The sequence below is a fragment of the Phalaenopsis equestris genome, unplaced genomic scaffold (genome assembly GCF_001263595.1).
Source record: "Phalaenopsis equestris unplaced genomic scaffold, ASM126359v1 Scaffold000662, whole genome shotgun sequence".
Lineage (NCBI taxonomy): Eukaryota > Viridiplantae > Streptophyta > Magnoliopsida > Asparagales > Orchidaceae > Phalaenopsis > Phalaenopsis equestris.
Window position 1 is genome coordinate 95023 of NW_018165102.1, and position 406 is coordinate 95428.

The following is a 406-nucleotide window of genomic DNA, read 5'->3' on the forward strand; positions in this document are numbered from 1 at the left end:
TTATGCTGGGTTCGGGAAGAGCTTCCTATAAGGGTAAGCCGCTATAGTTAATTACATCTTAGATAACCAAAGTTACCTGAGAAAACTCTAAATAAAAATCAGGAAATATTATCTTCAAAAAGGTCAAAGTATAAGACTTTTCAACAAAATCATACATAGAGGTGTGAAAGGGGAATGACTAAAATTTGGAACATTTATTGTAAAATTCAAAGGAGGAAGAACTAGGGGATGCCACGAATCCAGAGGAGAACCTTGGTGACTTCCTAGTCTATCTTATTGTTTAGCTTCAGTTTTTAGGAGAAATTATTTAAATGTTTCATCCTGCAAATTTTATTTGTTTAGGCCTTACATTCATGTGAAACAATCACGCAAATTGCCTGGAAGATATGAGGATTTATGTCTTAAT